We start from the raw sequence: 21859 nt of genomic DNA on the forward strand, positions 1-21859 counted from the left end.
GGGTGAAAGCTTCGATGTAGCTCCAACACAGACTATTATGAAAGATTGAGTGACAGCTATGATGTAGTTACAACACAGACTGTTTTGGAAGGTTGAGTGAAAGCTAGGATGTAGCTACAACACAGACTGTTATTTAAGAAAGGTTGAGTGAAAGCTAGGATGTAGCTACAACAGACTGCTATGGAAGGTTGAGTGGAAGCTAGGATGTAGCTACAACACAGAATGTTATGGAAGGTTGAGTGGAAGCTAGGATGTAGCTACAACACAGAATGTTATGGAAGGTTGAGTGAAAGCTAGGATGTAGCTACAACACAGAATGATATGGAAGGTTGAGTGAAAGCTAGGATGTAGTTACAACACAGACTGTTTTGGAAGGTTGAGTGAAAGCTAGGATGGAGCTACAACATGGACTGTTATTAAAGGTTGAGTGAAAGCTAGGATGTAGCTACCTGTAGAATGACTAGCTAGTGTCGTCCAGGGGACGGATTGGAATGGAAAGTAAGAGGTTGGATATTGTGATGGCATGCTGCTAAAATTGCTTAATTGTTTAGTTGGTTGGTTCAGCGTAACTGTAGCTAGCTATATGGTAACAGCAGCTAGCTAAACTACATTCAATTTGGCTCCATTGTGGCTAGTTAACTCTCTCTCACTAACGCTAGCTAGCTAGCTGTTTTAGATGCTAACCAGACAGGCCATCTTTTCTTTTCTAGCTAAACTAGGTAGCTAGCTATTTAGTGTGAGTGTGGCCCAGTGTATTTCCCAACCCATTTTTGTGACCAGCGTCCTCTGGAATCAGCCATGGGTATACATATCACTGGGACATTGTTATTACATTATCATTAACAGACAGGTTTACACAACACTGCGACATTGTAATTACATTATCATTAACAGAGCAGCAGGTAGCCTAGTGGTTAGAGCAGGTAGCCTAGTGGTTAGAGCAGGTAGCCTAGCGGTTAGAGCAGGTAGCCTAGCGGTTAGAGCAGGTAGCCTAGCGGTTAGAGCAGGTAGCCTAGCGGTTAGAGCAGGTAGCCTAGCGGTTAGAGCAGGTAGACTAGCGGTTAGAGCAGGTAGACTAGCGGTTAGAAAATTGGACTGGTAAACCCGAAAGGTTGGATATTGTGATGGCATGTCGTTCTAACGTTAGCTTATCTCCCTAGAAAGGCCAAAACCTAGGAAGAAACCTAGAGAGGAACCAGGCTCTGAGGGGTGGCTTGGAAAATCTCCCTAGAAAGGCCGGAACCTAGGAAGAAACCTTGAGAGGAACCAGGCTCCTGAGGGGTGAGAGGAACCCGGCTCTGAGGGGTGGCTAGGAAAAACTCCCTAGAAAGTCTGGAACCTCGGAAGAAACCTTGAGAGGAACCAGGCTCTGAGGGGTGGCTAGGAAAAACTCCCTAGAAAGTCTGGAACCTAGGAAGAAACCTTGAGAGGAACCAGGCTCTGAGGGGTGAGAGGAACCCGGCTCTGAGGGGTGGCCAGTCCACTTCTGGCCGAGCCGGGTGGAGATTATAACAGAACGTGGCCAAGATGTTCAAATGTTCATAAATGACCAGCATTGTCCGATAATAATAATCACAGTCGTTGTCGAGGGTGTAACAGGTCAGCACCTCAGGAGTAAATGTCAGTTGGCTTTTCATAGCCGGATTAACTGACTTGACAAGTTAAATAAAGGTTTTTTTAAAAACTACAAAAAACAGACATTACAGAATGTTTGCTGTTCCTGCATCGACTGGTCACACCCGATATTATTGTGTGTGAACCTCGATTATCGTCTGTCAAGTGAAATCAACCGTGTCTTTCCAACCTCCAATAACAGACGTTTGTTTCTCCTGTGGAAAAATGGCCGTCATGTCGAACTCAGGGGGGATTTTCCTTCTTTGAAGCCACCTGTTCTTATGATGTCATCCTCACATTTTTTTTCACCTTTAGTTAACCAGGTAGGCAAGTTGAGAACAAGATCTCATTTACAATTGCGACCTGGCCAAGATAAAGCAAAGCAGTTTGACACATACAACGACACAGAGTTACACATGGAGTAAAACAAACATACAGTCAATAATACAGTATAAACAAGTCTATATACGATGTGAGCAAATGAGGTGAGATAAGGGAGGTAAAGGCAAAAAAAGGCCATGGTGGCAAAGTAAATACAATATAGCAAGTAAAACACTGGAATGGTAGATTTGCAATGGAAGAATGTGCAAAGTAGAAATAAAAATAATGGGGTGCAAAGGAGCAAAATAAATAAATAAAATAAATACAGTAGGGAAAGAGGTAGGGAAAGAGGTAGTTGTTTGGGCTAAATTATAGGTGGGCTATGTACAGGTGCAATAATCTGTGAGCTGCTCTGATAGTTGGTGCTTAAAGCTAGTGAGGGAGATAAGTGTTTCCAGTTTCAGAGATTTTTGTAGTTCGTTCCAGTCATTGGCAGCAGAGAACTGGAAGGAGAGGCGGCCAAAGAAAGAATTGGTTTTGGGGGTAACCAGAGAGATATACCTGCTGGAGCGCGTGCTACAAGTGGGTGATGCTATGGTGACCAGCGAGCTGAGATAAGGGGGGACTTTACCTAGCAGGGTCTTGTAGATGACATGGAGCCAGTGGGTTTGGCGACGAGTATGAGGCGAGGGCCAGCCAACGAGAGCGTACAGGTCGCAGTGGTGGGTCGTATATGGGGCTTTGGTGACAAAACCGATTGCACTGTGATAGACATCAGATGGCAGCGTATTAATTTGCTGCTACACAGATTACAGACACACAATCAGTCTGTTCATTCAGATGGAACATCTAAAGGTTTTGTACTGAATAGTCAGATCAAATCAACATTTTATTGGGTCACATGTGCAGGATTTAGGTTGAAGGCTAAAACGGTGTCGTGAAATGTTTACTCACGGGCTCTTCTTAACAGTACACCTCCACTATGTGCCGTGATGTGTAAACCTGTCTATTAATTGATAATGTAATTACAATGTCTTAGTGATGTGTAAACCTGTCTGTTAATTGATAATGTAATTACAACGTCTCAGTGATGTGTAAACCTGTCTGTTAATTGATAATGTAATTACAATGTCTCAGTGATGTGTAAACCTGTCTGTTAATTGATAATGTAATTACAATGTCTCAGTGATGTGTAAACCTGTCTGTTAATTGATAATGTAATTACAATGTCTCAGTGATGTGTAAACCTGTCTGTTAATTGATAATGTAATTACAATGTCTCAGTGATGTGTAAACCTGTCTGTTAATTGATCATGTAATTACAATGTCTCAGTGATGTGTAAACCTGTCTATTAATTGATAATGTAATTACAATGTCTCAGTGATGTGTAAACCTGTCTGTTAATTGATAATGTAATTACAATGTCTTAGTGATGTGTAAACCTGTCTGTTAATTGATAATGTAATTACACAATGTCTTAGTGATGTGTAAACCTGTCTGTTAATTGATAATGTAATTACAATGTCTCAGTGATGTGTAAACCTGTCTGTTAATTGATAATGTAATTACAATGTCTCAGTGATGTGTAAACCTGTCTGTTAATTGATAATGTAATTACAACGTCTCAGTGATGTGTAAACCTGTCTGTTAATTGATAATGTAATTACAATGTCTCAGTGATGTGTAAACATGTCTGTTAATTGATAATGTAATTACAATGTCTTAGTGATGTGTAAACCTGTCTGTTAATTGATAATGTAATTACAATGTCTTAGTGATGTGTAAACCTGTCTGTTAATTGATAATGTAATTACAATGTCTTAGTGATGTGTAAACCTGTCGGTTAATTGATAATGTAATTACAATGTCTCAGTGATGTGTAAACCTGTCTGTTAATTGATAATGTAATTACAATGTCTCAGTGATGTGTAAACCTGTCTGTTAATTGATGATGTAATTACAATGTCTCAGTGATGTGTAAACCTGTCTGTTAATTGATCATGTAATTACAACGTCTCAGTGATGTGTAAACCTGTCTGTTAATTGATAATGTAATTACAATGTCTCAGTGATGTGTAAACAGGGGCGGCAGGGTAGCCTAGTGGTTAGAGTGTAGAGATGGCAGGGTAGCCTAGTGGTTAGAGCGTTGGACTAGTAACCGGAAGGTTGCAAGTTCAAACCCCCGAGCTGAACAAGGTACACATCTGTCGTTCTGGCCCCTGAACAGGCAGTTAACCCACTGTTCCTAGGCCGTCATTGAAAATAAGAATTTGTTCTTAATTAACTGACTTGCCTAGTTAAATAAAGGTAAAATAAAAAAATAAAAAACCTGTCTGTTTATGTAATTACAATGTCTCAGTGATGCGTAAACCTGTCTGTTAATGATAATGTAATTACAATGACCGAGTGATGTGTCATCCTGTCTGTTAATTGATCACGTAATTACAATCTCTCAGTGATGATGCAATCTCTATTGCACTCCACACTGCCCTTTCTCACCTGAATGCTGTTCATTGACTACAACTCAGGCTCAGCGTTCAACACCATAGTGCCCTCAAAGCTCATCACGAAGTTAATAAGGACCCCGGAACTAAACACCTCCCTCGACAACTGGATCCTGGACTTCCTGACGGGCCGCCTCCGGTACAGTAGGGGGCGGTGTTTCCACCTCTCGGTCCGTTGCGATCCGCCGATAAAAACTAAAAGAAGAACAACAACAGCCATCTCGGTAGCTTGCTCGTCAACATAGCGGAAACATTTAAGCTCTTAAAGGCTCTTTCTGGTATTTTAGGCACTGTGTTTTGATCACATTTCTGTCGTTTAGCTAATTATCTAATTTCATTTCCTATTTACGTTTTTGTTGTTATTATTTAGCTAACGTGGCTGGTTAAGTTAGCATTAGCATAGTTAGCTAACTGTTAGCTATCATCCTTGACCATGAGTTCACCAAGCTACTCTCCTCCTGGTGAAGAGGAGGAGGTCTGCTGGACGGAGAAAGAGGGTCTGTGGCTGAACGTTGTCGTGAAAGAGGAGAAAGAAGAGGAGGATGTCACAGTAACAAAAGTAGAGGAAGAGGAGGTTGTTACAGTAAAACAAGAAGTAGAGGGTGAGGCTGTTACAGTGAAAGAAGAGAAAGATGTTTTCAGAGTGAAAGAGGAGGAGGAAGAGGAAAAGGAGGATGTGACTGTGAAAGAAGAGGAGGAAGAGGATGATGCAGTTTTTGGAGTGAAGGAGGAGGAGGGGGAGATGACTGTCACATTGAAAGACGAGGAGACAGGAGATCTGATTAACACCAGTAAGTACTGTCTTAAAAACAGGGGCATTTACTCCGCAGTTGTTGAACTCATGTGACAAAAGCTATGAAAGTACCCAGATTTTTAATTGATAAGAAAGTAATTTCATATCCACAAAATATGCTATCAAATCAAACTATTTGTCACATGCGCCGAATACAACAATACCACGAAATGCTTACTTACAAGCCCTTAACCAACATTGAATTTGACCGTAATTTAACTTGGCAAGTCAGTTAAGAACACATTCTTATTTACAATTACGGCCTAGGAACGGTGGACTAACTGCCTTGTTAAGGGGCAGAACGACCGACTACTGGACAGTGGACTAACTGCCTTGTTCAGGGGCAGAACGACAGACTACTGGACAGTGGACTAACTGCCTTGTTCAGGGGCAGAACGACAGACTACTGGACAGTGAACTAACTGCCTTGTTCAGGGGCAGAACGACAGACTACTGGATGGTGGACTAACTGCCTTGTTCAGAACGACAGACTTTTAACTTGTCAGCTCAGGGATTCGATCCACCAACTCTTTGTTTACTAGTCCGACGCTCTAACCACTAGGCTACCTGCTCTAACCACTAGGCTACCTGCTCTAACCACTAGGCTACCTGCTCTAACCACTAGGCTCCCTTCTCTAACCACTAGGCTCCCTGCTCTAACCGCTAGGCTACCTGCTCTAACCGCTAGGCTACCTGCTCTAACCGCTAGGCTACCTGCTCTGACCGCTAGGCTACCTGCTGCTCTGTTAATGATAATGTAATTACAATGTCGCAGTGATGTGTAAACCTCTGGAGGCTATATACAGGGGGTACCGGTACAGAGTCAATGTGGAGGCTATTTACAGGGGGTACCGCTATCGAGTCAGTGTGGAGGCTATATACAGGGGGTACCGGTACAGAGTCAGTGTGGAGACTATATACAGGGGCTACCGAGTCAATGTGGAGGCTATATACAGGGGGTACCGCTATCGAGTCAGTGTGGAGGCTATATACAGGGGGTACCGGTACAGAGTCAATGTGGAGACTATATACAGGGGGTACCGGTACAGAGTCAATGTGGAGGCTATATACAGGGGGTACAGGTTAGTTGAGGTAATATGTACATGTAGGTAGTGGTGAAGTGACTATGCATAGATAGATAATAAACAACGAGTAGCAGCAGTGTACAAAACAAATGGAGGAAGGGGGGGCATGTAAATAGTCCGGTGGCCATTTGATTCATTGTTCAGGGGTGTTATGGGTTGGGGGTAGAAGCTGTTGAGAAGCCTTTTGGACCTTCACTTGGCGCTCCAGCACAGCTTGCCATGCGGTAGCAGAGAGAAATCAGTCTATGACCTGGGTGACTGGAGTTTCTTTAAAAACTGTTGGGCCTTCCTCTGACACCTCCTGGTATATTGTTCCATTTTACATTTTAGAACGATCCCACATCTAGAAAAGGCACTGAAAACATTTGAAAAAAGGTTGTTTTATCTTGACGGTAAAACCTCAACACCAAAGTTTTTTTTTTGTCAGCTTTGAAATAGTTCCCTCTAAAGAGGACAATCACAACTCTATCAATAACCTTATAATAGAACAACTGATTGGCTGGTTGCCGGGGCACAGGGGAGCCTAGTGGTTAGAGTGTTGGGCTAGTAACCAAAAGGTTGCAAGTTCAAATCCCATAGCTGACAAGGTACAAATCTGTCGTTCTGAACAAGGCAGAACGACAGATTTGTTTCAAGGCCGTCATTGAAAATAAGAATTTGTTCTTAACTGACTTGCCTCGTTAAATAAAACCTATTATGTGTAAGACAACCAGATATGCTTAATTTGACTCCAAAGAGGTAAGTGGCCATAATGGGCTTCTTACGTTACGATGTTTTCACATTTATAAGTTAGCACAATAGAATCGCTTCGAACAGAGAGTCACCTTGAATTGATTCAGAACACCAAGTCAGTTCTCTCATTGAACCTGGCTCTTCAATAAAGAGTCATTTTGAAATGATTCAGAACACCAACATCAATAAAGAAGTTATTTTGAATTGATTCAGAACACTAACAGCAATACTGTCATTAACCTGACTCTTTAATAAAGAGTCATTTTGAATTGATTCAGAACACTAACATCAATACTGTCATTAACCTGACTCTTCAATAAAGAGTCACCTTGAATTGATTCAGAACATTAACTTCAATAAAGAGTCATTTTGAATTGATTCAGAACACCAAGTCAGTACCCTCATTAACCTGGCTCTTCAATAAAGAGTCACCATGAATTGATTCAGAACACCAAGCCAGTTCTCTCATTAACCTGGCTCTTCAATAAAGAGTCACCATGAATTGATTCAGAACACCAAGTCAGTTCTCTCATTAACCTGGCTCTTCAATAGAGTCATTTTGAATTGATTCAGAACACCAAGTCAGTTCTCTCATTAACCTGGCTCTTCAATAAAGGGTCATTTTGAATTGATTCAGAACACCAAGTCTGTTTTTACTGCCGGCAGCAGGGGCACAAAGCTTCAATGTGTCCGCTACGTAAATCCAAGCTCTCAGGTTACTGTTATGTACCCAGAGAGGGGGATGGTGTTCAGAATAGACAGACTCGGGAAGGGTCATGCTTGGTACCTGTAAAAGTGAATGGTAAAAGTCTTACTGCAATGATTGACACCGGCAGTTCCCTGTCATTGATCAGAAAAGGTAATGTACCTGTTAATGACATTGATTATGGTCATCAGACACTGATCCAATGTGTCCATGGTGACCAGTCACAGCAGCCCACAGCTGAACTCACAGTTGAGATTCAGGGTCAGAAATACCTCCTCAAAGTTGGGGTAATGGAGAAGCTACCTTTTGAGATGATTTTGGGGAGGGATGTGCCTGTACTCTCTGATCTGTTGGGAAGTGTGGGGGGTCAGCTATATGGGCAGTCAGTTTGCCAGTCTGATGTTCAGATGGCATGTTCAGTTGTCACTCGTGCCCAGGCCAAAGCGGGTTTACAACCTTTGCCTGACTTGTGTGATAGTCTGTGCGAGGGGGGAACCAAAGGGCCCAGAAAGTCACGCCGCCAGTGGCGTCTTGAGAAGTATGTGGGAACCCCTGTACCTGTTGCTGATGTGTCTGGGTTAGAGGTGCAATGGGATGTTCCACAAAATGTTGCTACACTGCAGAGGTCTGACGCAACCTTGAAATGTTTGTTTGACAAGGCCTTGGCTGGGGACAGTCAATCTTCATGTGGGGGGATTTACACAGTAGACAACCACATACTCTACCTTGGGTCAGAGGCAGATAGCAGGAAGTTGGTGGTGCCATCTACCTGTAGACCACTTGTTCTCAACCTTGCACATACAGTTCCATGGGCAGGCCATCTAAGGCAACATAAGACCTATCTTAGGCTAGGCTCCCGTTTCTTTTGGCCCTCCATGTATACTGATGTACAAAAATACTGCAAATCATGCCCCACGTGCCAGAAAACCAGTGCTGTCCGTAGGTCTGAACGGGCTCCTCTATGTTCACTGCCAGTTATCTCTACCCCATTCAAGAGAATTGCAATGGACATTGTTGGACCCTTGGAGAAGAGTAGTGCAGGTTACAAGTATATATTGGTGATCTGTGACTATGCCACCCGGTTCCCAGAAGCCTTCCCACTCCGTTCCATAACCACTCCAAAAATAATCAGTGCTCTTGTTCAGCTCTTCTCTCGTGTAGGAATCCCAGATGAAATCCTGACGGACCAAGGGACAAACTTCACCTCGCGACTGATGGTTCAACTCCACCGACAGCTGGGCATTAAAGGCTTGAGGACTACTCCCTACCATCCCCAAACGGATGGGCTCGTAGAGAGATTCAATCAAACGCTCAAGGACATGCTGAGGAAGTTTGTGGCTGACTGGTAAAGACCGGGATAAGTGGTTACCCTTTCTGCTTTTTGCTTACAGGGAGGTGCCTCAGGCATCGACAGGTTTCTCGCCATTCGAACTCCTCTATGGATGGCCAGTGCAAGGACCACTGGACCTGCTGAAGAAGTGCTGGGAAGGTTCCCCAGTAGCTACCTCAGGACAGGGGATTGTCCAGTATGTCCTCCAGATGCGAGGCAGTTTGGATTGAGCTGTGGATGGGGCAGCATTGTTTTTAAGCTGTCCCATAAGGTAGACGTTGATGGCAGTACTGTTGTTTTTTGTTCCGGAATCACTTGTAAATAAACACCTTTGCACAGAAGAACTTTTGCGGTTCCGCCATCTTTTTATTTTGATAGAGGTTAGGTTATCCAGTTTAGCCTTCTGGCCTACTCTATGTGACACTCATTAAACTGGCTCTTCAATAATTATGACTTATTTTAAAATAAATAATAATCAGCTGAAAGTAATTTTCTGAATGACATTTAAGTGATGTTGTGATACAGCACGACATGCAACAACAGCCAAAGTGCTGGAAAAACTGTGTTCACAAAGACTGTCATTCGCTACGCTGGTGAAGACAGTTGGTTGCGTCCCTACATTGATGTTCCTCATCTGTTATTGTGTGATTGATTTACAGGAGGTTCTGATTGATTTTACAGCAGGGTCTGATTGATTTACAGCAGGGTCTGGTTGATTTACAGTAGGGTCTGGTTGATTTACAGTAGGGTCTGGTTGATTTACAGTAGGGTCTAGTCTGGTTGATTTACAGTAGGGTCGAGTCTGGTTGATTTACAGTAGGGTCTAGTCTGGTTGATTTACAGCAGGGTCTAGTCTGGTTGATTTACAGCAGGGTCTAGTCTGGTTGATTTACAGTAGGGTCTGGTTGATTTACAGCAGGGTCTAGTCTGGTTGATTTACAGCAGGGTCTGGTTGATTTACAGCAGGGTCTAGTCTGGTTGATTTACAGCAGAGTCTGGTTGATTTACAGCAGGGTCTAGTCTGGTTGATTTACAGCAGGGTCTAGTCTGGTTGATTTACAGCAGGGTCTAGTCTGGTTGATTTACAGCAGGGTCTAGTCTGGTTGTTTTACAGCAGGGTCTAGTCTGGTTGATTTACAGCAGAGTCTGGTTGATTTACAGCAGGGTCTAGTCTGGTTGATATACAGCAGGGTCTCGTCTGGTTGATTTACAGCAGGGTCTAGTCTGGTTGATTTAAAGCAGGGTCTAGTCTGGTTGATTTACAGTAGGGTCTAGTCTGGTTGATTTACAGTAGGGTCTAGTCTGGTTGATTTACAGTAGGGTCTAGTCTGGTTGATTTACAGCAGGGTCTAGTCTGGTTGATTTACGGTAGGGTCTAGTCTGGTTGATTTACAGCAGGGTCTAGTCTGGTTGATTTACAGTAGGGTCTGGTTGATTTACAGCAGGGTCTAGTCTGGTTGATTTACAGCAGGGTCTAGTCTGGTTGATTTACAGCAGGGTCTAGTCTGGTTGATTTACAGCAGAGTCTGGTTGATTTACAGCAGGGTCTCGTCTGGTTGATTTACAGCAGGGTCTAGTCTGGTTGATTTACAGCAGGGTCTAGTCTGGTTGATTTACAGTAGGGTATAGTCTGGTTTATTTACAGCAGGGTCTAGTCTGGTTGATTTACAGCAGAGTCTGGTTGATTTACAGTAGGGTCTAGTCTTGTTGATTTACAGCAGGGTCTGGTTGATTTACAGCAGGGTCTAGTCTGGTTGATTTACAGCAGAGTCTGGTTGATTTACAGTAGGGTCTAGTCTGGTTGATTTACAGCAGGGTCTAGTCTGGTTGATTTACAGCAGGGTCTAGTCTGGTTGATTTACAGCAGGGTCTAGTCTGGTTGATTTACAGCAGAGTCTGGTTGATTTACAGCAGGGTCTAGTCTGGTTGATTTACAGCAGGGTCTAGTCTGGTTGATTTACAGCAGGGTCTAGTCTGGTTGATTTACAGCGGGGTCTAGTCTGGTTGATTTACAGCAGAGTCTGGTTGATTTACAGCAGGGTCTAGTCTGGTTGATTTACAGTAGGGTCTAGTCTGGTTGATTTACAGCGGGGTCTAGTCTGGTTGATTTACAGCAGTCTGGTTGATTTACAGCAGAGTCTGGTTGATTTACAGCAGGGTCTAGTCTGGTTGATTTACAGTAGTGTCTGGTTGATTTACAGCAGGGTCTCGTCTGGTTGATTTGCTAAGCGACTAATCTGTACCTCCGCACATTGACTCTGTACCGGTACCCCCTGTATATATCCTCCACATTGACTCTGTACCGGTACCCCCTGTATATAGCCTCCACATTGACTCTGTACCGGTACCCCCTGTATATAGCCTCCACATTGACTCTGTACCGGTACCCCCTGTATATAGTCTCCACATTGACTCTGTACCGATAACCCCTGTATATAGCGTCCACATTGACTCTGTACCGGTACCCCCTGTATATAGCCTCCACATTGACCCTGTACCGGTACCCCCTGTATATAGCCTCCACATTGACTCGGTACCGGTACCCCCTGTATATAGTCTCCACATTGACTCGGTACTGGTACCCCCTGTATATAGCCTCCACATTGACTCGGTACCGGTACCCCCTGTATATAGCCTCCACATTGACTCTGTACCGATACCCCCTGTATATAGCCTCCACACTGACTCTGTACCGGTACCCCCTGTATATAGCCTCCACATTGACTCTGTACCGGTACCCCCTGTATATAGCCTCCACATTGACTCTGTACCGTAATACCCTGTATATAGCCTCCACATTGACTCTGTACCGGTACCCCCTGTATATAGCCTCCACATTGACTCTGTACCGGTACCCCCTGTATATAGCCTCCACATTGACTCTGTACCGGTACCCCCTGTATATAGCCTCCACATTGACTCTGTACCGTAATACCCTGTATATAGCCTCCACATTGACTCTGTACCGGTACCCCCTGTATATAGCCTCCACATTGACTCTGTACCGGTACCCCCTGTATATAGCCTCCACATTGACTCTGTACCGGTACCCCCTGTATATAGCCTCCACATTGACTCTGTACCGTAATACCCTGTATATAGCCTCCACATTGACTCTGTACCGGTACCCCCTGTATATAGCCTCCACATTGACTCTGTACCGGTACCCCCTGTATATAGTCTCCACATTGACTCTGTACCGGTACCCCCTGTATATAGCCTCCACATTGACTCTGTACCGGTACCCCCTGTATATAGTCTCCACATTGACTCTGTACCGGTACCCCCTGTATGTAGCCTCCACATTGACTCTGTACCGGTACCCCCTGTATATAGCCTCCACATTGACTCTGTACCGGTACCCCCTGTATATAGCCTCCACATTGACTCTGTACCGGTACCCCCTGTATATAGCCTCCACATTGACTCTGTACCGGTACCCCCTGTATATAGCCTCCACATTGACTCTGTACTGGTACCCCCTGTATATAGCCTCCACATTGACTCTGTACTGGTACCCCCTGTATATAGCCTCCACATTGACTCTGTACCGGTACCCCCTGTATATAGCCTCCATATTGACTCTGTACCGGTACCCCTGTATATAGCCTCCACATTGACTCTGTACCGGTACCCCCTGTATATAGCCTCCACATTGACTCTGTACCGTAATACCCTGTATATAGCCTCCACATTGACTCTGTACCGGTACCCCCTGTATATAGCCTTCACATTGACTCTGTACCGGTACCCCCTGTATATAGCCTCCACATTGACTCTGTACCGGTACCCCCTGTATATAGCCTCCACATTGACTCTGTACCGTAACACCCTGTATATAGCCTCCACATTGACTCTGTACCGGTACCCCCTGTATATAGCCTCCACATTGACTCTGTACCGGTACCCCCTGTATATAGCCTCCACATTGACTCTGTACCGGTACCCCCTGTATATAGCCTCCACATTGACTCTGTACTGGTACCCCCTGTATATAGCCTCCACATTGACTCTGTACCGGTACCCCCTGTATATAGCCTCCACATTGACTCTGTACCGGTACCTCCTGTATATAGCCCCCACATTGACTCTGTACCGGTACCCCCTGTATATAGCCCCCACATTGACTCTGTACCGGTACCCCCTGTATATAGCCTCCACATTGACTCTGTACTGGTACCCCTGTATATAGCCTCCACATTGACTCTGTACCGGTACCCCCTGTATATAGCCTCCACATTGACTCTGTACCGGTACCCCCTGTATATAGCCTCCACATTGACTCTGTACCGTAATACCCTGTATATAGCCTCCACATTGACTCTGTACCGGTACCCCCTGTATATAGTCTCCACATTGACTCTGTACCGGTACCTCCTGTATATAGCCCCCACATTGACTCTGTACCGGTACCCCCTGTATATAGCCTCCACATTGACTCTGTACCGTAATACCCTGTATATAGCCTCCACATTGACTCTGTACCGGTACCCCCTGTATATAGTCTCCACATTGACTCTGTACCGGTACCTCCTGTATATAGCCCCCACATTGACTCTGTACTGGTACCCCCTGTATATAGCCTCCACATTGACTCTGTACCAGTACCCCCTGTATATAGCCTCCACATTGACTCTGTACCGGTACCCCCTGTATATAGCCTCCACATTGACTCTGTACCGGTACCCCCTGTATATAGCCTCCACATTGACTCTGTACCGGTACCCCCTGTATATAGCCTCCACATTGACTCTGTACCGGTACCCCCTGTATATAGCCTCCACATTGACTCTGTACCGGTACCCCCTGTATATAGTCTCCACATTGACTCTGTACCGGTACCCCCTGTATATAGCCTCCACATTGACTCTGTACCGGTACCCCCTGTATATAGCCTCCACATTGACTCTGTACCAGTACCCCTGTATATAGCCTCCACATTGACTCTGTACCGGTACCCCCTGTATATAGCCTCCACATTGACTCTGTACCGGTACCCCCTGTATATAGCCTCCACATTGACTCTGTACCGATAACCCCTGTATATAGCGTCCACATTGACTCTGTACCGGTACCTCCTGTATATAGCCTCCACATTGACTCTGTACTTGTACCCCCTGTATATAGCCTCCACATTGACTCTGTACCGGTACCCCCTGTATATAGCCTCCACATTGACTCTGTACCGGTACCCCCTGTATATAGCCTCCACATTGACTCTGTACCGGTACCCCCTGTATATAGCCTCCACATTGACTCTGTACCGTAATACCCTGTATATAGCCTCCACATTGACTCTGTACCGGTACCCCCTGTATATAGCCTCTACATTGACTCTGTACCGGTACCCCCTGTATATAGCCTCCACATTGACTCTGTACCGGTACCCCCTGTATATAGCCTCCACATTGACTCTGTACCAGTACCCCCTGTATATAGCCTCCACATTGACTCTGTACCGTAATACCCTGTATATAGCCTCCACATTGACTCTGTACCGGTACCCCCTGTATATAGCCTCCACATTGACTCTGTACCGGTACCCCCTGTATATAGCCTCCACATTGACTCTGTACCGGTACCCCCTGTATATAGCCTCCACATTGACTCTGTACCGTAACACCCTGTATATAGCCTCCACATTGACTCTGTACTGGTACCCCCTGTATATAGCCTCCACATTGACTCTGTACCGGTACCCCCTGTATATAGCCTCCACATTGACTCTGTACCGGTACCCCCTGTATATAGCCTCCACATTGACTCTGTACCGGTACCCCCTGTATATCGCCTCGTTATTGTTAGTTAATCTTATTGTGTATATTTTATTTAATATTTTTGTAAATATTTTCTTAACTCTGCATTGTTGGTTAAGGGCAGGTCAGTCAGCATTTCACTGTGAGGTCTACACCTGTTGTATTCATTTACATTACATTTACATTTACATTTAAGTCATTTAGCAGATGCTCTTATCCAGAGCGACTTACAAATTGGTGAATTCACCTTCTGACGTCCAGTGGAACAGCCATTCATTTATTCATAATTTCACTGTGAGGTCTACTACACCTGTTGTATTCAGCATTTCACTGTGAGGTCTACTACACCTGTTATATTCAGCATTTCACTGTAAGGTCTACTACACCTGTTGTATTCATAATTTCACTGTGAGGTCTACTACACCTGTTGTATTCAGCATTTCACTGTGAGGTCTACTACACCTGTTGTATTCAACATATCACTGTGAGGTCTACTACACCTGTTGTATTCATCATGTGACAAATAATATTTGATTTGATTTACAGCAGGTCTAGTTAGATTTAACTGAGAAAGCATCAAAGTAATGTGTTTTCAAACACACAGATACTTAGCTCATAATGTGTAGAGAACTGTCCCTTGATGGACAGGCTATTGTACAACACACAGATACTTAGCTCATAATGTGTAGAGAACTGTCCCTTGATGGACAGGCTATTGTACAACACACAGATACTTAGCTCATAATGTGTAGAGAACTGTCCCTTGATGGACAGGCTATTGTACAACACACAGATACTTAGCTCATAATGTGTAGAGAACTGTTCCTTGATGGACAGGCTATTGTACAACACACAGATACTTAGCTCATAATGTGTAGAGAACTGTTCCTATTGTACAACACACAGATACTTAGCTCATAATGTGTAGAGAACTGTCCCTTGATGGACAGGCTATTGTACAACACACAGATACTTAGCTCATAATGTGTAGAGAACTGTCCCTTGATGGACAGGCTATTGTACAACACACAGATACTCAGCTCATAATGTGTAGAGAACTGTCCCTTGATGGATAGGCTATTGTACAACACACAGATACTTAGCTCATAATGTGTAGAGAACTGTTCCTATTGTACAACACACAGATACTTAGCTCATAATGTGTAGAGAACTGTCCCTTGATGGACAGGCTATTGTACAACACACAGATACTTAGCTCATAATGTGTAGAGAACTGTTCCTATTGTACAACACACAGATACTTAGCTCATAATGTGTAGAGAACTGTCCCTTGATGGACAGGCTATTGTACAACACACAGATACTTAGCTCATAATGTGTAGAGAACTGTCCCTTGATGGACAGGCTATTGTACAACACACAGATACTTAGCTCATAATGTGTAGAGAACTGTCCCTTGATGGACAGGCTATTGTACAACACACAGATACTTAGCTCATAATGTGTAGAGAACTGTCCCTTGATGGACAGGCTATTGTACAACACACAGATACTTAGCTCATAATGTGTAGAGAACTGTCCCTTGATGGACAGGCTATTGTACAACACACAGATACTTAGCTCATAATGTGTAGAGAACTGTCCCTTGATGGACAGGCTATTGTACAACACACAGATACTCAGCTCATAATGTGTAGAGAACTGTTCCTATTGTACAACACACAGATACTCAGCTCATAATGTGTAGAGAACTGTTCCTTGATGGACAGGCTATTGTACAACACACAGATACTTAGCTCATAATGTGTAGAGAACTGTCCCTTGATGGACAGGCTATTGTACAACACACAGATACTTAGCTCATAATGTGTAGAGAACTGTCCCTTGATGGACAGGCTATTGTACAACACACAGATACTCAGCTCATAATGTGTAGAGAACTGTTCCTTGATGGACAGGCTATTGTACAACACACAGATACTTAGCTCATAATGTGTAGAGAACTGTTCCTATTGTACAACACACAGATACTCAGCTCATAATGTGTAGAGAACTGTTCCTATTGTACAACACACAGATACTTAGCTCATAATGTGTAGAGAACTGTTCCTTGATGGACAGGCTATTGTACAACACACAGAGCTACTTTTCCTTTTTCAGGACATTTAGAATGACAGCACATTACAGAGGAGCCTAATGGGATTTTTCACAAAATTATCTGGTGATCGGGTTATGAAATGTCATGACAAAGACATTTTAGTTTCCATGTTTCACCTGAAATATTACATTATTTATAGTCCTAGGTCTGTTGTAAGGGTCCTACAGTAGGTCTGTGTTGTAAGGTAGGGATCCTACAGTAGGTCTGTGTTGTAAGTTAGGGGTCCTACAGTAGGTCTGTGTTGTAAGTTATGGGTCCTACAGTAGGTCTGTGTTGTAAGTTAGGGATCCCACAGTAGGTCTGTGTTGTAAGTTATGGGTCCTACAGTAGGTCTATGTTGTTGTTAGGTGAAGTTATGGGTCCTACAGTAGGTCTGTGTTGTAAGTTATGGGTCCTACAGTAGGTCTGTGTTGTAAGTTAGGGATCCTACAGTAGGTCTGTGTTGTAAGTTATGGGTCCTACAGTAGGTCTGTGTTGTAAGGTAGGGATCCTACAGTAGGTCTGTGTTGTAAGTTAGGGATCCTACAGTAGGTCTGTGTTGTAAGGTAGGGATCCTACAGTAGGTCTGTGTTGTTGTTATGGGTCCTACAGTAGGTCTGTGTTGTAAGGGTCCTACAGTAGGTCTGTGTTGTAAGGTAGGGATCCTACAGTAGGTCTGTGTTGTATGTTATGGATCCTACAGTAGGTCTGTGTTGTAAGTTATGGATCCTACAGTAGGTCTATGTTGTAAGTTATGGATCCTACAGTAGGTCTGTGTTGTAAGTTAGGGATCCTACAGTAGGTCTATGTTGTAAGTTATGGATCCTACAGTAGGTCTGTGTTGTAAGATATGGGTCCTACAGTAGTTCTGTGTTGTAAGTTAGGGATCCTACAGTAGGTCTGTGTTGTAAGTTATGGGTCCTACAGTAGGTCTGTGTTGTAAGTTATGGGTCCTACAGTAGGTCTGTGTTGTAAGTTAGGGATCCTACAGTAGGTCTGTGTTGTAAGTTAGGGATCCTACAGTAGGTCTATGTTGTAAGTTATGGGTCCTACAGTAGGTCTATGTTGTTGTTAGGTGAAGTTATGGGTCCTACAGTAGGTCTATGTTGTAAGTTATGGGTCCTACAGTAGGTCTATGTTGTAAGTTTTGGGTCCTACAGTAGGTCTATGTTGTTCTTAGGTGAAGTTATGGGTCCTACATTAGGTCTATGTTGTTAGGTGAAGTTATGAGTCCTACAGTAGGTCTATGTTGTCATCAGAGACCATTCAACAGTCTAGATTTACCAGGTTATTACTGCTAAACAATAAACAGTTTTTGGGGTTGTCATAGACTTACAATTGTTGTTTTGATTATTTCTTACTTTCTCTAGGAGACTATTTGGTTGTGATAATTGCAAAATATGTATTTTGGATGCAGCAGTTGTTAGCTTAAATGCTAACGCTCGGCTGGAAGCATAGCTGTTAGCTAGAATGCTAAAGCTTATTGACATAGGCTGGTAGCAAAGCTGTTAGCTTGAATGCTAATGCTAGGCTGGTAGCAAAGCCGTTAGCTAGAATGCTAACGCTTATTGACATAGGCTAGTAGCAAAGCTGTTAGCGAGAATGCTAACGCTTATTGACATAGACTTGTAGCAAAGCTGTTAGCTAGAATGCTAATGCTAGGCTGGTGGCAAAGCTGTTAGCTGAAATGCTAACGCTTATTGACATAGACTGGTAGCTAGAATGCTAATGCTAGGCTGGTAGCAAAGCTGTTAGCTGGAATGCTAGCGCTTATTGACATAGACTGGTTGCAAAGCTAGCCAAAGAGCTTTTTACTGGTTGAAATTAAAGTTGTTGTTTTTTAAGTATAAAGCAGTTGATTTGAAACAATGGCACAAACGAGCCTTTACAATTATAATCCAAAAGTAGTGTGAAATGCACTCATAAGCAACCTGTAAATGGAGGCTATTTTTGCTGTCAGTCTATGAGAACTCACCTGGGTTTTCCCCCACGGTGGTGAATTAGTGAATAGGGTTTTTATAGCTGTATTAACTACTATCATCCACTAGAAGGGGAGGCAGGGTAGCCTAGTGGTTGGAGTGTTGGACTAGTAACTGGAAGGTTGAAAGTTCAAACCCACGAGCTGACAAGGTACAAATCTTTTGTTCTGCCCCTGAACCACACAGTGAACCCACTGTTCCCAGGCCGTCATTGAAAATAAGAATTTGTTCTTAACTGACTTGCCTGGTTAAATAAAGGTAAAACAAAAAAACAAAATAAAAATACTACTGTGAGATAAAAATCAAGACAATATGGCTGTTTTTGCTTGAATGTCCTTAAGACAGTTTTCAAATAAGTTTGTAAAAGCATTTTTAAACATTTCATTACAGACTTAAATTGTTATAAAACATCACGGGCAATCACCTTTTACCTCAAATAAACAGTGGATTACCGTTTTTGTGGGCCTTTAATCATCTGTCTGATTTTGTTGTTCACACAGGAGAGAGACGGGACTATAGTGGATCCTCTGGGGAGCCTCAACAACCTCATGATGCTGACGAGGCAGAGCAGAGTCTCTCCGCAACGGAACAACCCAAGAAACACCAGCGGAGAATCACAGGAAAGAAACCTCACTGCTGCGCTGACTGTGGGAAGAGTTACTCAAGATCAGATTCACTAAAACTACACCAGAGAATTCACACAGATGATAAATCTCACTGCTGCTCTGACTGTGGGAAGAGACTTACCTCTTCGGCAGACCTTATAAGACACCAGAGAATCCATACAGGAGAGAAACCGTATAGCTGTGATCAGTGTGGGAAGAGTTTTAATGTTCCAAGCAGCCTGAAAACACACCAGAGAACACACACAGGAGAGAAACCTTATAACTGTGATCAATGTGGGAAGAGTTTTTCTTCGTCAAGCCGTCTGACAACACACCAGAGAACACACACAGGAGAGAATCCTTATATCTGTGATCAGTGTGGGATGAATTTTACTACATCTAGCCAGCTGACTTTACACCAGAGAACACACAGGAGATAAGCCTTATAGCTGTAATCAATGTGGGAAGAGTTTTGCTCACTCACGCAGCATGACAGCACACCTGAGAATACACACTGGAGTGAAACCTCACTGTTGCTCTGACTGTGGGAAGGGATTCCACTCTTCAGCAGACCTTAAAATACATCAGAGAATCCATACAGGAGAGAAACCTTATAGCTGCTCTGACTGTGGGAAGAGCTTTTCAAAATCATCTACATTACAATCACACCAGAGAATTCACACCGGAGAGAAACCTTATAGCTGCTCTGACTGTGGGAAGACCTTTCAAAATCATCTACATTACAATCACACCAGAGAATTCACACTGGAGAGAAACCTTATAGCTGTTATCAGTGTGGGAAGAGTTTTACTGAATCTAGACGGCTAACGACACACCAGAGAACACACACCGGGGTGAAACCTTACCACTGCTCTGACTGTGGAAAGAGATTTGTTTCGTCAGGACATTTAAAATCACACCAGAGAACACACACAGGAGAGAAGCCTTATAGCTGTGATCAATGTGGGAAGAGCTTTACTCACTCAAGCAGCCTGACTATACACCAGAGAAAACACACAGGAGAGAAACCTTATAGCTGTGATCAATGTGGGAAGAGTTTTGTTACATCTAGCCAGCTGACTATACACCGGAGAACACACTCAGGAGAGAAATCTCATAGCTGTGATCAATGTGGGAAGAGTTTTGTTACATCTAGCCGTTTGACAATACACCAGAGAACACACACAGGAGAGAAACCTTACAGCTGTGATCAATGTGGGAAGAGTTTTGTTACATCTAGCAGTCTGACCATACACCAGAGAACACACACAGGAGAGAAACCTTATAGATGTGCTCAATGTGGGAAGTGTTTTACTACATCGAGCCATCTGACTATACACCAGAGAACACACACAGGAGAGAATCCTTATAGTTGAAATCAATCTGGGAAGAATTTTACTCAGCCAAACTAGCTGATATCACACCAGAGAAAACACACAGGAAATTAATATTGTAGCTGTGATCAATGTGACAAGAGATACTCTGGTAAAAAGATATCTGATTAAACATCAGAAAATACATGAAGGAGTTGTTTCATGATATCAATGAATTAATTTCACAATGTAGAACTTTGTAGAAGGGGTATTTTAATGATGTCATAATGTAGAATGTTGTAGATGGGGTATTTTAATGATGTCATAATGTAGAATGTTGTAGAATGTGTATTTTAATGATGTCATAATGTAGAATGTTGTAATAGGAGTATTTTAGTTAATCATGTCACAATGTAAAATATATAATTGAGTGAGAGATCCTTCCTTCCGGGTCTTTGTTCACTACTTAGTACACAAAACCTACAGACAAGAACAGTATCCTACACGCTTCAAGTGCGCATCCCACATTTCTGAGGGATTTCCGTTCACACAATTTCTGGGACTGAAGCTCTTGTGTGTTGTAGTAAAACAGAGGCTGAAAATGAAGAGGAAGTTTGAGGCTCATCGCCCCCTCCCCTAAAGAATGGCTTGATGATGATCTCAGTAGAAATGTAGAAGGAGTTTGAGGCTCACCCCCCCCCGTTGCTCTTGATGAGACGTTGCTCTAGTCTTGATGCCATGTCCTCCCTCTAGTCTTGATGCCATGTCATCCCTCTAGTCTTGATGTCCTCCCTCTAGTCTTGATGCCATGTCCTCCCATTAGTCTTGATGCCATGTCCTCCCTCTAGTCTCGATGTGACGTCCTCCCTCTAATGTTAGTTGACAGATAAGAACACAAGACTTTAAGGAGAAATTACCCAACATCCCCTATTGCATGTAATTTCTCAGAGGCCCGTCTCCTCCATGTCCTGTTCTATACTGTAGATTAACCTTCAGGTAGGGGTGGTTCTCCTCCATGTCCT

General features: G+C 43.4%; 1 pseudogene; it reads left to right on the forward strand.

The window, feature by feature from the left end:
• The first annotated feature begins 4652 nt into the window (after positions 1 to 4652).
• LOC135530485 (zinc finger protein 883-like) lies at positions 4653 to 21273 on the forward strand (annotated as a pseudogene).
• Positions 21274 to 21859: the final 586 nt, after the last annotated feature.

The sequence above is a fragment of the Oncorhynchus masou genome, chromosome 5 (assembly GCF_036934945.1).
Source record: "Oncorhynchus masou masou isolate Uvic2021 chromosome 5, UVic_Omas_1.1, whole genome shotgun sequence".
Lineage (NCBI taxonomy): Eukaryota > Metazoa > Chordata > Actinopteri > Salmoniformes > Salmonidae > Oncorhynchus > Oncorhynchus masou.